This window comes from Melanotaenia boesemani, chromosome 22 (assembly GCF_017639745.1).
Source record: "Melanotaenia boesemani isolate fMelBoe1 chromosome 22, fMelBoe1.pri, whole genome shotgun sequence".
NCBI lineage: Eukaryota > Metazoa > Chordata > Actinopteri > Atheriniformes > Melanotaeniidae > Melanotaenia > Melanotaenia boesemani.
In genome coordinates, this window is record NC_055703.1 from 27,591,192 (window position 1) to 27,609,264 (window position 18,073).

At 42.2% G+C, this 18,073-nt stretch overlaps 2 protein-coding genes across 2 annotated transcripts in view; both read left to right on the plus strand.

Moving 5' to 3' along the window:
* The window catches only part of LOC121634100 (gastrula zinc finger protein XlCGF57.1-like), a 540,387-nt gene that overhangs the window by 323,277 nt on the left and 199,037 nt on the right, over positions 1–18,073 (plus strand). The gene's annotated exons all lie outside the window — the stretch shown is intronic.
* LOC121633614 (fap1 adhesin-like) overlaps positions 1–18,073 on the plus strand; it is a 75,480-nt gene that overhangs the window by 18,675 nt on the left and 38,732 nt on the right. The gene's annotated exons all lie outside the window — the stretch shown is intronic.

Sequence of the window (18,073 nt, forward strand, 5' to 3'; positions counted from 1 at the left end):
CAGACTGTCAGACCTGGCTCCGCCTCCTGTACGATCTCTACACCTACACCTGCAGTCCGGTCCACTTAAACACAGTCGTCAAAGTCACTGACAGCACCAGAGTGGTCGGACTGATCTCAAGAGGTGATGAGACAGCATACAGAGAGGAGGACCAGAAGCTGATAACCTGGTGCAGAGACAACAACCTGGCACTGATCACCACAACAAATAAGCTCATCATAGACTTCAGGAGGAAAACAGTTTTTCCAAGTCCCATCTCTACCTTGAGCTTTCATAAGCAACAACCCCAGCCACCAACATAACTACAATGTTCAAAATCCCACTGAGTGCTATGCATCTCATCCGTTTGTGCCATAATCATGCCGAACTGTTCTGTTTGCACTGCCCTGCATTGGTTTGCACTTCTTTTATCTTGTATAAACTTGTTTCCTTATGCTTTTTTCATTTTGTTATACACATTTCATTAGTTTTATCTAATTGTTTTTGCAAAAGAAATGAGAAGCCTTCCAATCTTGTTGTACATTCTCTATACTGAAAATAAAGGACATTCTATTCTGATTATGTCCAACTTCTCCTCAAATTATTTTCTAGCTTTAGATAAAAACATGATAAACCAGCTCTTATCTATAAATCCCTGGTCAGGAGGTCACACGCATCAGGATGAATTACAGAAGTGTCTGTGTTTAAAGCCTGAGACTTCCTCCCTGTTCGTCTGTCCTTCCTCAGTAAATCATCTCAGCCATTTGTATTCTGCTGTATTCCTTTTAAGTTTGTAATACCGTCGCTTTGCAATTAGTAAGAAGTTGTTGACTGCACAGCAACCGAAGACGTTAATGATGTTTCTTCTTCCAGGTGATGTGGAACGTGTAAAAATCACCCTTCATTAATCTTTTCATGTGATGAGAATTAAATGCTGCCCCAGGTGTTTGTATTCCTTTGACAGAGGTTTATTTTCACTGTGTCTTAGCAACATTACACAAAAGGACCAAACAAAGTTCCTCAATTCCATCCGTTTTATGGATACAACCCAGGCTCTAGGCAAAGAGGAGAAATAGTAAAAACATAAATAAACAACATTTTTAAAACGATTAATTAGTCTGTTTGTGCTACTCCTCCATTAAAGCTCTTCAAATGTGATCCACATGTAAAGTACATGTGAAACACATGAGGAAACATCTGGTTTTTGAACTCATGTGCTCGACTTGTGGATCACATGTGATTCACATGTGAAAATGTGGTTTTCAAACATTTTCATGTTCCAAAACCATGTGAAAAATAAATAAAAATAAATAAAAAAAAGTGTGAAGATCAAGTATTAAACATGTGATCCACAGTAAAATCTTCCAAAACCATGTGGCCACATGGAATTCACATGGGAAGCACATGTGCAACAAATCTGGAAACATGTGGGTTATGGAACATTTCCATGCAGATGCAGATATGGATCACAATCTGATCATCTGATCATCTTATTGAGTCTGTTGGTGTCGGCCACTGTCATGAAGTTCACTGAATCATGAGCACATGATTCAGTGAACTTCATGACAGGCAGGCATTAGCACACTGGTAAATGGTAAATGGTCCGTATTTATATAGCGCTTTTCTGTACCAGGATACCCAAAGCGCTTTACAGTATACAGCACATTCACCCATTCACACACACATTCACATACTGATGGCGGAAGCTGCCATGCAAGGCGCTCGACCACGACCCATCAGGAGCAACTAGGGGTTCGGTGTCTTGCCCAAGGACACCTCGACATGAACACGACTTGGCCGAGGATCGAACCTGCAACCCTCGGGTTACAGGACGACCGCTCTACCTTGCTGAGCCACGCCGCCCACTAGCCTAAAACGTCCTTTAACAACACTCATGTCTCCTTCTACTGTTTACGTGCACTTCTATAGACAGCTTAAACAACAGCGACTCCTAGTGGCCAGAACAGAACAGCAGATAAAGTCATATCATCACATCTTCCCCTTTTAGCGTTCCTAACAAGAGGCTCTCTAACAAGCACTTATAAACACGTCAAACATTAAACACAAATGTTCAACAAAACTCAATATTAGCCTCCATGTGATGCAATATTACCAAACCCAACATCGTTTTTCCTTTTCCCTCTCTTTAAGAAACATTCCAACAGTTTCAACTTTATCTGCAACAGATATAGATAATTTACCTGTAGACAGATTAACCAGTATAAGTATTGTGTTTAGTGTTTAATATCCCGACAACGAAATCTGAATTCTAACTGGCATTTGTTAAAGTTTTACCAGCCGGAAATCCCGATTACCCATGGGTCATTGAATGCACCATTACAGCGGCTGTAACGACCATTACACAAAGAAACTTCAGTGAACTTTTGCCCATATTGCCAGCTATTTTTTTTTTTTTTTTTATTATTATTAATATGAGCAGCAAAAGAACAAACCAGAACTAAGAAGAACGAACGAAGAATGAAGTCTAGAGTTAGTTGCGTTTGAGTTAATGGATGGTTTGATTACCGACCAGCAGCTGTTATGTCCTGGGGAGGCACGTGACAGCTGGATTTGGTCCAGCTGAACATGGAGGAAATGTGAGTATTTGATCATAAAAAGCTTCAGTTTGGTATTTTTCCTTCAGTTTGTGGTGTGGTCTGAGTTCTCCGACAATAATATGGAGCTCCAAACAACAAATTGCAGCTTTAAGGTTTGTTTGTGTTTTAGCTAGCTGGACCGTCAAAACTGATGACATTTGGTCCAGAAAGGAGGTTCATCTGACCAAGTCTAAAAACAAACTTTCAGCTTCAGGTCACAGATCAGTCAATTTTTATAGCACCTTTGAATACAAAAAAAGTAGCACAAAGTGCTTTACATAACAGCAATAATCAAATTAAAATAATTTCAGCGTCAAACCTTGAGTTTCCCTCAACTTAGCATCAACATACATGCTTTTTTTTTTTTTTTTTGCTACAAAATGAACATACAACATCTGGGCTGTTTGATCTCCTTTTTTTTTTTTTTTTTTTAACTTGTCCTGTCCAGCATCATAGCAGCAAAATGATAATCTGTTTGCTGTATCGTGCTGAACAAATTTGCTCTGCCAAGGGGAGGCCTATGGGTAAGGCTCCTCTTGATAATGTGATTAATTTATTTATTTATTTACTTTGAATCACGGAATCTATGTAATCTTGCTGGACCTGACCGGAGGGGACAGAAAAAGATGGAAAATAGCAAAAAGAGCAAAAGGGAAAGAAGAAAGGAGACAAAAAGATCACAGACAGAAGGAAAACGACCCTTCAATCCACACCATCACCAGACAACAAACTGTTACACCTGAACATGAACACACCAGAACATTTCCTACAACTTTTACAAAAGCAGAAACACACACACAGAAAAAAAAAAAAAAACAACAAAAAAAAAAACAGGGCTGCCAGTCATTAAGAGTTTTTAAATAATAACCAAATCAAATCAAAAAGACATAACAGCAACCAGATACTAACTCACAGGAAAAATACAAGGAAAAATTTTGTTTTTCCTCCTCTTTTTCCTTTTTTAATAATTATCGCTTAATATTAAAAACCCACTAGACAACTCAGTGACTGTGTCAGCATGCAGAGCATGAGAAACAAGGGGTGATCAGTGATGAAGAGTGGTGAGTGAGATCATGCAAATGCGACCTCGCCTCCACGGAGGCCAGAGGCAGACCAGGGCCTGGGCCGGGCCCTCAGCAGCAGACCCGGAGCACCAACCCATGCCACCCCACCACAAAGACAACTCCAGCCCCACCCGAAGGGCAGCAGAGGAGAGCCCCAGCAAGAGCCCCCCACGGTCCCGGGGCACAGGCCCCAGTGGGCCAAGATCAGCAGCCGCCGGCCCCGCCAGGGACCGGCCCACCCAGGGCAGCCCAAGCGAAGGGCCCAGGACCCCGGGAGCCCAGAGGCGGCCGCCCCACCCCCCAAAGGCAGAGGGCCCGCAACATGCCTAGGAGGACCATGCCCCCCCAGACAGCCACCCGGCGTAGGCCAGCACACACCCCGATGTTCCAGCCGCACACCCCTGGAACCAGGGTGCTATCGGCCCCCTCCCCCCACTCCCCATCTACTTCAACCTGCACCCCATATAACCCCACACTCACACCCTCCCCCGTGCCGCACCCACAATCGCTCACCACCACACAATCACGCCACACACAACCCTCCCACCATGCCCCGTGGGGGACACCCCAGGCGGACCAGCGGACAGTGGGCCCCAACCCCCATAGAGCCAGCAGCCCACCAGCGCAGCCATCCCGGGACCCGGCCCCGGGGCAACCCCCCGCCCGCCCCCAGCCACACACAGGAGGAGCAGGGGCGTAAGAGGTCCCCAATACCCTCTCCCTCCCCGCTCCTGACTGTTTATGTAGTGTGTGTTGTGTGCAATTAAAATTGAGGGGCAGTGACTGCAATGAGCCGCGAGCCGGGCCACCTAAGTGGCCCCGCCCGCCATGCACCACATGCCATGCCCCCCAGGTGTTGTTTGTGTGTTGTGTTTCTTGTGTTTTGGTGTCTTGGTGCAATTAAAACTGAGAGGCGAGCAGCCACGGGGTGCATCCAAGGAGACCACTGAATGGTCTCCTCTGTTCCACCCCACATGGCCCCATGCCTCCCAACTCCCTACGTGTGTGTGTGTGAGACAGAGAGAGCAGGAAGTAAGAGGGTCCGGGGATGTACGTCCAGAGGGAAGCAAACTTCCCTCTGGATGATGAGCCTTTAGTGGCATTAGGCACCCCTGCTCCCCAGGAGGCCCCCCAGGGCAAGACAGGGCAGGAGAGCCCGCCCCCCACGACCGGGCCATTCAGGGACCGCAGCCAGTGAGCCGCCACCCACCCCAGAAAGTTGCCACCCTCCCACACCCCTAACGGGGAATGAGAGGATGGGGACAGCGACAGACCCACGGCCCACCACCCCCAGGCCCGCCCAAGCCCCCCCCCACAAGTGCACTTAACCCCGCCCCAACCACACACAGAAACACATGCACACACCTATTTCCTTGCACACTCCCACTCATCATAACTCACATATGCCCTCTCAGCCCCACCCAAAAAATATAAACACTCGCACAGCATCCAACCCTCCCACTCTCACTCCCCAGACACACCCCCACTCATCCTAACACATGCATACGCACGCACACAAACATACCCCCCCATTCACACAAACATCCAAAGTATAGACACACACACAACATACAAGCATCCCTGTCTCACACCCCAGCACCTCCCCCTATAATCCCCCGAATCCCACTCAACCCTCCTTCAAACCCCTACACCCCCCCCTGCCCCCGGGCCATACCCTGGGTCCCAGGGTGTCAACCCACACCATGGCAGCACATCCGGGCAGGCCCAGACCCCAGGCACATACGGAGCCCACAACCCCGGAGGGAGGAGGACCACCCCCAGGCACCAGAGCCCAGAACCCCCGCCCAGCCCGCCCCAGAATAGCCTGGCCACCCGGCTCAGGACCGACGCCCACCAACCCAGGCACCACCAGTGGCCTCACCCCCCGCCACGAGGCGACTCCAACCGCTGGCCCCCACAGCCCCCAACGGGGCCAGACTCAGAGCCACCCCCACCGCAGAGCAGCCCGGTCCTGCATCACGGGCAACCACAAAGAACCCGCAACCACCAGTCACTCCCGGCCATTTCTCAAACCCCCATAGCAACGAGGTCACAGTCCTCCACCTACACTAAGTGATGGAACTAAGCACAGGGGACCAGAAGGAATGAGATTCAGCCGAATAGTTCTTTAAGGAGGCAGACATTGTCTCATTACTGATGTGGTCAACTAAGAGATTCCTAAACTGCTGAATACACAGATTATTTTTGTTTTTCCAGTTCACAAGGATAGTTTTCTTTGCGATGCATAATGCTGTGCGTATCATGTGTGCAGAGTTAATTGCCATATTAATGTCACCCAAGTCACCTAGTAGACATAGTGCGGGGATTGTAGGAATATTACATTTAAACCATGTTGACATGTCCACACATACCTGAAGCCAGAACCTGCGGACAGGTGTGCAGGACCACAAGGCATGGAGGTAGTTGTCTGGTGTGTTTTCATTGCAGTGTGTGCAGATGTTTGATTGTGACAGACCCATCCTGAACATCCTTTGTCCTGTATAATGAGTTCTATGCAGAATTTTGAATTGTATTAGTTGCATATTTGAATTTTTAGTCATTTTAAAGGTGTTTAAACATATTTGTGACCATTTATCTTTATTAAAGTTACTGGATAAGTCACCCTCCCATTTTGAAGTTGGAAGACAGATTGAGTCTTCTAGTTTAGATAATAGTCTATATGTTTTTGATAATAGCTTTGGGGCATTGAGATTCATGAATTCTGCCACCCTGATAGGTAGCTGTAAGTTTAATTGATTAATGGTATATTTTTTACATATAATAGATTTAAGCTGGTGATATTCTAAAAATGTTTTGCTACTGATTCCATATTGTGAAGTGAGAATATTAAATGATAAGAAGTTTCCATTTTCTATTATATGTTCTAACTGTTTTATTCCTTTATTTTTCCATTGAGTAAAATTGATAAGCTTTTTGTTTTGCAGGATGTCAGGGTTGTTCCAGAGGGGTGTAAACTTACATGGAAAAAGTGAGGATTTGGTTATTTTTAGAAAATCCCACCAAGCCACTAAAGAGGAACTGATATTGATGCTTTTAAAACACTTATGTGTTTTGATGGTTGAGCTGATGAATGGCAGATCAGAGATAAACACATCCTCCTTGGCTGTTTGATCTCCTAAAAATGTGACAATACAAAATGTTTATTCAAATTTTATGTCAATTAAAGCTGCTTGAACCCTGTTTGCACCTCATTTTTAAACATTTTGTAGGATAAAGTTAAAGGTTTTGGTCAGTAAGGATCTTGTTTCACAGGGAAACAAATGTCAGACTTCTTAGTTACAGATGCTACGATTCAATTTAACTTAAGACATTCTAAGAAGGATGAACAAAGGAAAAAAAACTAACCATGCATCAGAGAAGGCTCAGAAGCTAAAAGACAAAGCTCTGCGTCAAGTAAAAGCAGACTGAAATAAATCATCGGCTCCTGTCACATACCTGAAGAACCTTTGGCTGTCACTAATGGCGGGCGTCGGAGGAGGTGAGGACCCAATTGCAGGCAGTCAGGCAGGAGGCAGAATTAGTGCAGGTAAAGAAGGTTTATTTTAAGGATCCAAAACAGGAACAACATAAAGCTTAAACCAGAGGGAACAGGCATCCATGAGTGGTGAGGATCTGACAAGGAATAACAGAAAACCAGGAGTACTTATACACAGAGGGAGTAACAGGACACAGGTGAAGTGGATGATTAATCAGACCAGGTGAACTAACGAGGCAGGAACAGAAAACCACAGCACCCAAGGGAAAACTAACTAAACATGACCAGAAACCCAAAAACATGAACATAAAGACCATAACCGTGACATTGGCTCCAAGAAATCAAACAGAATAGAGGATTACTGACCTCATTATAAATGCTTTGGTCTCCTCTCAGACACAGAGATGAAGCCACAGAAGAGGAAATCAAACAGCAGAAGGGAATCGGCGTATTAACCTTCCATCTGTTCATATTAAATGTTGCTTACGTCCTCCAGTCAAACCTAAAAATAACACATAGTAAATTTCATTACTTTATATGAAAGTGCAAAAACTTAAAATGATTATTTTATCATATTATTCTCTAAATTCAGGTGAAATTAGGAAAACTGCGCTGAATTGTGACTATTATAGCTGTCAAGTTTTAAAATAATCAAATAACTTGTTTTCATGAGCTTTTGCTTTTAGACTTCACCTGAAATATCCTCATACAAAGGAGGAAATATTCTGGAGAGCAGCTTTGAGATGCTAATAAATAAAAACAGTAAATGTTTGGTTTGTCAGAAATGTGGTGAAATCTTTGACAAGTCAAATTTAGTAATCTTCCATTTCACCTGTATTAGCAGGCAGAGTGGAGGCTATTCTTCAGCATTTACATGTGGCATACCCCAAGACTCCGTGTTGGGCCTCCTATTGTTCGGTATTGACATGTGGAGATCCCCAAGGCTCCATGTTGGGCCTCCTATTGTTCAGTATCGACATGTGGAGTAGGGCTGTGATGATTAGTCGACGTTGTCAGCAATAGTCGACAATAAAAATCGTCGACAACGAATTTAGCCGTCGACTATTGTCTGCAAAAAAAAAAAAACAAAAACAACAAAAAAAATAAACTACAGAGTGAGACATCGTCTTCTAATCCTATCTCTGCTGAGAGTTGCACAATGCACATGCGCAGAGAGGGGGAAAAAATACAGAGTGAGACGTCGTCTTCTTTTTTAATCTCTGCAGAGAGTTGCACATGCGCAGTGAAGTCCGCCCGGGGAAAAATATGGTGGCGGACTAGGAAAGAAAACGGCGGCGGAAAACGTTAAAAGTCTGGGATAACTTAACGTTAAACTTACAAAATAAATTAAATGTGTGAGATTTGTAAAGTGGACCTTGTGCACAGTATCGACATGTGGAGTTCCCCAAGGCTCCATGTTGGGCCTTCTATTGTTCGGTATCGACATGTGAAGTTCCCCAAGGCTCCATGTTGGCCCTCTGTGGCCCATTTTTGTCATTTATGCGCACAATTACATCTGGAAGGCAAAAGAGGTTTTTTGTGTGTTGTTCCTTACCCAATCAGTGGGAATCATCTTTAAAACTTGGGTAAAATGTACTATGAAAAGGCAGATCAGAAGAAGCTGAAGAAAAGAGGATTATTATTTATTGACAAAAGTTAATCTGATCTGCTTAGGAGGCTGTCTAAAACAACTCTAGTTGCGATTTTGAAAATCAGACGGTGGAGAAAATCAAGATGCCATGAAGAAGGGGGACAGAACAAGGTCTGGCCGTCTACAAGAGGATTTCAGATATTCTTCATTAGTATTTCTGACACTGAATGACAACAATCTCACATTACATTCGTATTAAATCTCTCCATCATGTAAACACACAAACACATTGTGTTTTTTGCTGTCTGCAGAACTAATTTTACCTAAATGTGTCTCCATCAGCTTCCAGCTCTTCTGAGCTTGCAGATCAGACCTGAAGACAATTCAAGTTAATCACTTTAAACTGTAAGTATGCAGCACTTAAATTGCAAATTATGTGCTAATCATAGAGCGCAGAGCCTTGGTTACATCTTAATTAGCTTGATGTGAGAAGCTACTACAGTTTCTCAGGATGAGACGTTCATCTCTGACTGCAGCCACAACATCTTATTTACTCTGTTTCTCTGTTTGGATCCAGCTGAAAAATGTCAAGTATTCATATTAAAGCTCTTTAGATAAAAGTGTTACCATTGATTTGTGTTATCATTAAATTAACCTCTTCTTCATGAGGCCTTTTTTCTGCCTCCTGTCTAAAATGACATCCCCAAAATAAATGAAGTATATCTCAACAACTACAAATGTATAATCATGGAGCCAAAATGAAGCAGAGATGTGAGATTACTACAGAAGTGTTAGAATTAAGATATGTGTTATTGTGTCAGAGTAAATTCACCTGGAACAGTATTAACTACTAGCAGCTACTAACCTCACCTCCCCCCTTGGCTCTCAGGTTGGTCAGTTTTACCCTGGACTGATGGTGGGGTTCCTCAGTCTGAGATCCTTCGGCACCTCCTGTAAAGACTCTGGAGCATTTAACATCGTTCTCATGCAGTCGAGACAGACACATTTCCAGGTTTTTCTCTTTTCTCCTCCCCTTATGGTGGCGATCCCCCTGTATTAAATAATTATTGACCAATTCCAAACTCAGCATCCAAAGTGAGAGCAAACTCTCCAAAGTTTCTTAAATAGCTAGTCACTCCTTCCTGGTCCCCCATCCTGGTTCTTCATCCTGATTCCTCATCCTGGTCCCCATTCCCCCATCCTAGTTCTTCATCCTGCTATGTGGGGTGTTAATTATCATGAGTGAGCATGTTTCCTGTTTCCTGCAGAGCTTCTCCTTTAAGAGGCTTTTTTCCCATTTTTTTGTACATCTTGAATTTGTGCAACTTTTCTTGCTTTTAAACTTTGTTCTCATGGTTTATGTTGCAGTCCTGCTTTTTTATGGCATTGTTATTATCTTATCATCCTGCAGCAGGGGAACCTGTTCGCCATTCCAGCATCAGCTGCTTTGATATAAACTATGTCGGTGTTGCATCACAGGAGGAAGACAGTCACAGCAGAGGAAACATACGAAGCTGCAGTAACAGCTGAGCCTGCTGAAGTCGTCTGTTCCCATAAAGTCCCCCAGGCGTCGGTGTTGTGGGGTTTATGAACAGAATTTCACTCATGAACCTTTTCAGCATCGCCACAAGAGGAATGAATGTTCAGATTTTCTATCTCACAAGGTCACAGAGCCTAAGAGGGAGAAAAATGTCCAACAGCTTCTTCTTCACTTTGTCTGAATACAACCTGTGATCAGTTTTATTACAGGGCTGACTAGGCTGCAACAATGCCTCAAGGACAATCTGTGTTTAATATAAATCAGTTTCAGTGTAGTCTTTGTCCCTCCTTTTTTTCTTATTTGTTGTCCCTAACTTTTTTTTATTTTTAAATCTTTGTGATTTCTTAATAACTCTCCTTTTATCACACAATGTGAAATCATGGTTGAGACTTAAAAATATTATTTTTGTGATACCACAATCTTTCAACCATGATTTAAGTCACATGACACTTGTGTCCCTTCTTCATTTATTAGACATCTTTGGTGTTGCTGTTGGTTTCCGAGTTGTCGCTGACTTCCTGCCTGATCAGGTGATGTCACACAGACAGGAAGTTGGAGCGGTCAGACCCTTGTTTGGTTTGACCCTTGTCTTGCTTTTCACCATGAAAAAGTCTTAAATTAGCTGGGAAAGCAGATCATATCCTCATATGAGCAAATTCTACCATATTCCGTTTTTTACAACGGATTCCTTTTTTAATGTCAAACTCATCGATTCCGTCAGCATTTTCTGCATCGTGGAAATAATCAGCCGCTTGTTGAGGCAGTGACATCTGTTGGTTAGGATGAGGAAAAGGTCGTGGTTGAGACTAATATACGTTCTTCTGAACAGTTTACATGTAGTTCCTCTCACTGCCACTAGAGTTTACGTATCTTTTAGTTTCATTGTAGGTTTTTATCAGCTGAACGAGCAAGTGACCGGTGTGTCATTAGAGGACGGCATTCTCCAGTTATCATGTTTTAAAGCTGCAGATGTAGTTTTATGAGTCGGTTAAACCTGTACGCCCTGAAATGTTTCAGCTGACAAAAGTCGGGTCGGTTGACTGATCATCATGAACAACTCGGTTCTTCTGACAGTTCTAATAAAGTTTATCCAAACCTGTCATGAAAAGATGTTTGATTTCTTTTAATGAGATTTCAAATGATTGACAGGTCAGTCTAACAATGCAGCACTCTGGTGCCAAAGAAATAAGACAATAATTCGGTTTTTCGGGGTGTTAATTAGTTTCATCTGCTGTAGAGAAAATTGGACAAATCAAGCTAAAATAAATTTAAAATGTTTTTTTTTTATTTTTTAAATAATAAAATGTTTTGTTTATACTGCAGCATCCTGTTACGTTAATGTGTATTTAACCAAATTAATGAGATTAAAAATATCATGTTTTGTAAAAATCTGATTTATAGATATTGGTGCCAAACTTACATAAAGAAAGAGAAAAATTTATTTTACCCTCTTTAAAAAGTAAAAATGCAGTTGTCCTGAAATATTATCCTACAAAATGTATTAATAAATGAATATTTGGTGACTGCAGATGAACAAGGATGAAATTTGAGGGACAATTCTGGAAAGGTCCTGACTCACAGTTGTTGTTGTTGTTGTTGATGATGTTGAGCAGACGGCCGTGGGGGGAGTCTGTAGGGATTATTATTAGCGGTGAAAGGTTAAACAGAGATGCTCAACAGACTAAATTAACTGGATTATGTGTCATTCCTGTCTGGATTTCATCGTAGAGGGATTCACCAGGAGAAAAGCCATCGGAGACGTTTCTCTTGTTGACACGTGAAAAACTGAAGTCTGGGATTCCTGTGAAGAAAGATGTAAATATGTGTCTAAAGCAGATGTCAGAGGGTCGTACATTTATGCTAACCTACATGAAATGATGATAGCCAGAGCGTGATCTTAATGTTTAAGGTTAAACTTTTAGTCTATCATTAAATACTACTGGAGGACAGAGAGGAGAGATTTACACAATCTCACATGCAAGACTTAAATTTACCAGAAAGTGTTTGAAAGTACACAAACAGCTCAGATTGTTCCCAAAAACCCAGAAGATAGAAAAACAGTTTGCACCTCTAATACTGCGTCTTCTGGTTACCATGGATACAAACGCAGCTATAGTTATTATTGCTGCTAGATGGCTGCAGATACTTCGGCCTCTTCTTCAAGCTACCACTAATCCCGGTGCTACTAATCTTACTACTACTACTACCAGCGCCTTCCTGACAGAGGCCAAACAAACGGTGATGAGTTGGACTGCTTGACAGCCGCTGGGTTAAAAGTCATTTCTAATCTTCTTTTGTCGGGCTCCTCAGAAATGGCAGAACTAAAGTCGGCATGGCAACAGGATCAACTGAAAGCCACAACAAAACATGTGAGGAAAGCATTTGTAAATCCACAGTTTAGCCGCCCCCAACCTAAACCCGCCAGCCATCCTCCATGTTTACTGGCTTGGAAACAGTTTAAAAGTTTTCTTCGGTTCAGTATTTATTTTTGATAAAGCAATAGTGGATTAAGATGATGCTGATGTTTTTTTCTGCAGCTCATCCAAAACTGAATCATCAGGCAACAATCTGATCTCCAATTTCAGGCCTAAGGAGACCCAGATGTGGCCTTGACTTACGACGTTGACTAAATATGAGTGTACCTGCCAAAACTCAGCCTCATGGCCACCACCTGTGCCCCATAAGGAAAATAACATAAGGAAGACTTCCCTTATTAGGACCACTTCTGGCCCACAAAATACTTGCCAGGATAGTAACTAAGCCATTAAAGCCTAATGTAGCCTGGATTTGGTCCAAACATGGCTGCTGTCTGGGTAACTTAGCTTGGGAGTAAAACCCGTTTAAATACATGGCCATTCCCAGTAAAACTGAGGAGTGTGATCCTGTTTGAACACCCCAGTGTCACGTTTACACTGGTTAAATAAAACCACAAAAGGGTTTGGTTTTATTGGGGCTTCAGTCAAATGAGTCTGCAGTGTTTCTACGTATTTAGTATTTTAACTTTTTAAAGTTCTGGGTAACATGCAGAATAATGACAAAAATTAAAATTACAAACATATTATTTAGGCAAATAATCAGGATTTTAAAGTTTTACATAAGCGAATTAAACATACATACACACATACATACATACATACACACACACATACATGCATACACACACATACACACATACATACATACATATGTACTTTGATTGATCCCAAGGCTGGATAACATTTGGGTAGCAGCAGCACGTACTGGAACAAAAGACTCAGATAAAAAACAAAATAAAGCAACAAAACAAATAAAGAAAGCAAAAGAACAGAACACACTGAATGCATTGAAAAGGCCAAACTTTTTCTTTTATTTAACCATGTTCAACATTTTTTTCACAGATGTGATAATAGGAAACTGGATAATGAAATATAAACCTGTACAGTCAGTAGAAAACTAGTAAATTTGAAGACTTAAATTTAGTGTTTGTCTTCTAATTTTAAATCAAGTAATTTGAACAGAAATTCAAAATTTTTCCTCACAGAACAATAACATAATAATAATAATAATAATAATAATAATAATAATAATAATAATAATAATAATAATAATGAAATCAATAATTGGAGAAAAAACAGCCAGGATGATAATAATAAACTAAAAATAATGAGCTTATAAAATCAGGCTGAATAAAAGAAATAAAATTATAAACAATACTAGAAATGATGAAGTCAGTTTTAGTTCATTCTAATCATATTTTGTCCAATAAAAAGCTAAATATAAAGAAAAACAATGATCTAAAGAATTCATGTCTTCCTCAGAGCCAGACGCCAGGTCCTTTAAACATACCACTGAAGGAAATCTTAAAATATCAGCTGTGATCGTCATGTTTCTGTCTACAGGGTGGTGAAAAACCAGTCAGACCAGTAAGAACTTGCAGGCCGCTGCAGCAGCACCAGTCAGACCAGTAAGAACTTGCAGGCTGCTGCTGAGACCAAGCCGTTACTCCAGGAGAAGTACAAGCTGTCCAGTTCCAGGGAACTGCCACCGCGTGGAGGGTGGCATCATCTCCAAGTCGCTGTCTTAGAATCAGATCACCTGCGAAGCCCGGACCGCTTGTGATGGGGGGTGTACTGAACAAACTGGCCTCTGTGGTTAACAGATGCCCCCAGAAAGCCACTAACAGGATGACGTCTGCGCTGTGAAGGCCACGGGGTAAAGAAGGATTATGTCTGAGCAGCAGATAAACAGATTATTCTAGAAACAGTGGCCACTTTTTTAACCTCGTCACTCTTGCCATACTTCCAGCTCAGGCTGCCCCGAGATTTTTCCTCCACATTTATCCGCAGGAATTCATCGTTCCAGCCGCAGCTCAGGGCCCCGAGCGCTCCATCAGCCCCATGATCCACCTGAGCTAGAGGACGCCCCCGCCCACCTCCTGTCAGCCTGCTGGATTTACCTTTATCTTCACATTGTGGAAGCTCGTCCTGCACGATGCTCGGGGCTTTTGGACTCATGCTGCTGTTCACCGTCGCTTCACCGGCAGCTGGAATTAAATGTAAGCCCACAATCACAGATTTACTTCTTTCATTTGGTGCAGAAAGTTTGTATTTCTCTGATTAGATGCGAGCATTTTAGGAGTAAGACTAAATATAAATTTCCTAAACTTGGTCACAATGTGAAGCAAAGCCTATTAGGATTGCATAAGTCCCGGACTGTGAAATCATTAAGGTGTTGGACGCTGTCACAGTTTCACCAGAGGATACAGAACAAGCCTTAATCTGCTACTCAGCCACAGCCAAAAATCAGTTTTCACCACCGTCCGGCTGCAAATGTGTCCGAACACGTCCACCATGGAAATGACGGTGAAAAACCAATGACAGCTGAGTTTAGTGGACTCATGGCCGGCTTGAATTACAGCTCGACAGCATGAATTACAGCTCTCTCTGCGCTTAGTCGTGGACTAAAAACATGAAAAAACAGCAGCTGATTGGCAGTTTCCCTTAACAACACAAACAAAAACAGCTGATATGAGGCGTTCAGATTCACCTGCATTCAGAACATTAATGGGACACATTTAGACTCCTGTTTTCCTCGTAGATCTGCAGGATTGTGTGGCCTCCTGAGCAGCTAGTATGGGGGTATTTCTGCATCTGTAATCAAGACTGTAATTGTTTGATTTGAAAGGAAGATTTCTTCTTTTCACAATCAAATATCACATTGCCCTCTCTCAAAGCTCTGCTCTCACACTCAAAACGTCCCTTCTTGCTCTCAAATATTTGATTCTGAAAACAAGAAATATTCCTTTTAAATCAAAGAATTACAGTCTTGATTAAATAAAGGAAAATACCCCCATATCCATGGTTTTATTTTTAGTTTGAGAGGGATTGGGGATGGGGGACAACTCCCGGCAGGCAAAATGATGCAGAGTATCTGTCACTGCATGAGATTACACAGTTTATTACCATCACTGAGCTGGATACACATTTTAATTCATTATTAGACATAAGAGAGTGTTTTTATTTAGATTTCATGTAAGACTTGACGTCTTCGTTCATCTAGAAGCTGTTTTGTTGGAGAAAAAATGAGCAGCGTGTGAATTTCTCTCGTACTAAAAATGGGAAAACCAGAGTAAAAGAAGATAACACACGCATGTTGCTTAACTTTGTTTTGATGATCTGGTTTAGAAATGACTCCACATGGAAAGTAATCATGGCATCGCTACGAAGTACGTGAGCGTTTCACCTGCTGCCAGTTTCAGATGTTTAACCTTCTTGATAAAATCTTTTCTAGGCCACTTATTCCAACTCAGCGTTGCAGGGAAGCTGGAGCCTTTACCAGCAATTAGCAGGGTACACCTGGAAAAGGTCACCAGTCCATCACACCCAGTTTTTCCAGAATTTCCTACGCTTATCTAATTCTCTTCCAGCTGAAAAAGTCCACTGGTTTTTTTCCAGCAGTTATAAAATATCTCACAATGTTTTACCGAGTGTATTTTCTCCATCAGAGGAAGTTGCTCGTTGGTCTTTTCCCAAACCTCCATCCTTCCCGGGCATCCTTCCCGTCTCTTGCTCCCACTTTTTTTTTATATTTGCCTTATTATTACTGTATTAGATGTTCCACTTCTTTATACAAGTTCATTCATATTTCATATTTAATTACTTTCACAGGTGATGAAACGTAGAGTCGCTGCTTCTCTAAGTGAATTATTGGTATCAGCTGAGCTGGTCCGGATGTTATTGGTGTCAGATCGACAACAAACTTTACAGAATCGCACTTCCATAGTTTTAACGCAGCTTTCAGAGCAACGCTGATGATAAAACACAGGATGCCTTCAGGTGAGGCAACGCTGCCATTGACAAGCTTCTAAATCTAAAATCTAACAGCAAAACGGGAACAGGGAAAATCCAGAGTCCACAAACCAGCAGGCGACGTTTTGTTTTTATTTTTTATCTCGTCCTGTCCAGCGTCGTAGTAAGCAGAAGGAGGCTCTGGCTGCTGTGTTTCAGTGGTTTTACTGACTGATCTGATCTCAGTTAGTGAACCACAGTCTTTACCTGATCTACACAGATTTAGTTCAGATATACCAGCATGTTTACGTCCACTCACGTTCCTACAGGATGCCGTAGTGTGTAGTGCATTTTCTTAACCACAAACACACAGTCTGGAGGTGGTAGCGCAGAAATCACCAAATCCAGACCTCTTGGGCCAGTATCTTTCAGGTTTCAGCTGCAACACACCTGAATCAAATGAAATGGTTGATTTCAAGCTCTGCTTCTTAATGACCCATCAGTTTGAGTCAGGTGTGGTGCAGCAGGAAAACATCTAAAACCTGCAGGACCTGGTCCAAGAGGTCCAGAGTTGGTTAACTCTGGTCTAAGCAATGGTGGAAGGTGCTAATAGATGGGTCTCACAGTGTTTTCAGTATTTTTATCTCCAGATTTTATGCTTTTCAGATGGACACTTACTAGCAGAGGTTTGGGCTCAGGTATAACAGGGTTAAGGTCAGAATGAATGTACACATTTCTGGTCCTCGAGGGACACCGTCCGGCAGGTTTCAGATGATCTCCTGCTCCAGCAAACCTGGCTGAAATTGAATGCATCTCCTCACCAGGCCTGTTAAAGATTCATTAATGCTGAAGCAAGGAAACATCTAAAACCTGCAGGACCATGTCGCTCGAGGACCAGAACAGGAAATCCCAGGTCTAAATGTAACAGAATACACACACATATTTTTCTATTCAGACATCGTAATTTCTATCATGTCACTTGAACAAAGCCCAACAGAAAACAGTGCATCCAGTAAATAAGACGCAGCTGAGCTGGAGTTGGTTTAGTGAGGATAGCAGGTAAATAGTAGCAGGAATAACTGGAAATGAGGAAAAAGTGGAAACATGGAAATAGTTTCTGTTGTGTGTTTGTTTCAATGCCAATATGAGAAAAGGCTTGGTCTGTGTGTTATTTCTACAAAGTTCTGTTAGTAATAAATTCTGCTTTCTTCTTCTGGTCGGCCTTTATGCTGCTATATTTATTCATACATTCATTTTACATCATTTTACCTCCCAGTCTGACAGCTGAGGCTGGAAACATCACGTCTGATGCTGACTGGGATTAAAAGCTTCAGCTTCTACATGTACATGTGGTCCAAAATCAGCAGAAAATGTCTTGTCTTGTAGTTTTAAGGGTTAATATAACTGATCATCAGGACAGGATTGTAGAATAATTGCTGTCAGTGTGAAGCGGAGGACAGGGTGAATCTGAAACATTCAGGAAGACATTTTTTAATGCTGCCTTTTTATTACACATCATCTGATATGAAGCAGCTGCTTT